Genomic DNA, 794 nt, shown 5'->3' with positions numbered 1-794 from the left:
GAAAAAACTTGACGTCAGGAGCACGGGCTTGGCCCCTCATGTGTACACGACGCGTCACTACGACTCCATAGAGTTTCCTGCAATATTTATTAGAGGGAACTTTGGCACTGCGATCGTTCAGCCACCATTAGAATGGTGCTTTCGAGTCGAGTACCTCACCCACTAGACCATCGTGGCGTGTGTACTGCAAACCTTAGCAGCCAAATTTACGGGCTCAGTTTTGTTCACGACACCTGGTATACTGCTGGAATAAATTTTTTTTTGTGTCCGCAAATTTACAAATTTTGATCACAACAATGACGGTTTTTCTAATCCCACCACGGTGGACGCTGGCGGGGTGTTGGTGGCGAAAGTTCAGTCAAAAAAGAAAAAAGAAAAACCTTCATGGACCTGATGGCATGCAGCACACAAGTGCAACGTAAACTCATAACTGTTCCTTAGAATTAAAATAAGAAAAGTACATTTAATCGACCTCTCAACTAATCTCTACTGCGGAAAAACGTTATTTAGAAATGCAAGTAAGAGAAAATGAGTTTGTAAAAACTGTAGGAATCAGGGCATTATAACTGAGACTTCAAAAAACGAAGCGCATGGTATTGCGATTCTCAATCACTGACTCCATGTGACGCTTGACTAACACACGCTCCCCATGTATTTCTAACATGAACTTCAATGATCTCGCAGGTGCCGATATAACAATAAGTGACAAAAATATTTGACATAGAGAAAGTATATGTACGCGTATAAACGAGGTTGCGCTGACCCATCAAGCAAAGAGGATTCAAGTGAAGGAG

The sequence above is a fragment of the Rhipicephalus sanguineus genome, unplaced genomic scaffold, assembly GCF_013339695.2.
Source record: "Rhipicephalus sanguineus isolate Rsan-2018 unplaced genomic scaffold, BIME_Rsan_1.4 Seq113, whole genome shotgun sequence".
NCBI lineage: Eukaryota > Metazoa > Arthropoda > Arachnida > Ixodida > Ixodidae > Rhipicephalus > Rhipicephalus sanguineus.
Note: the sequence above shows the minus strand (reverse complement) of the source record.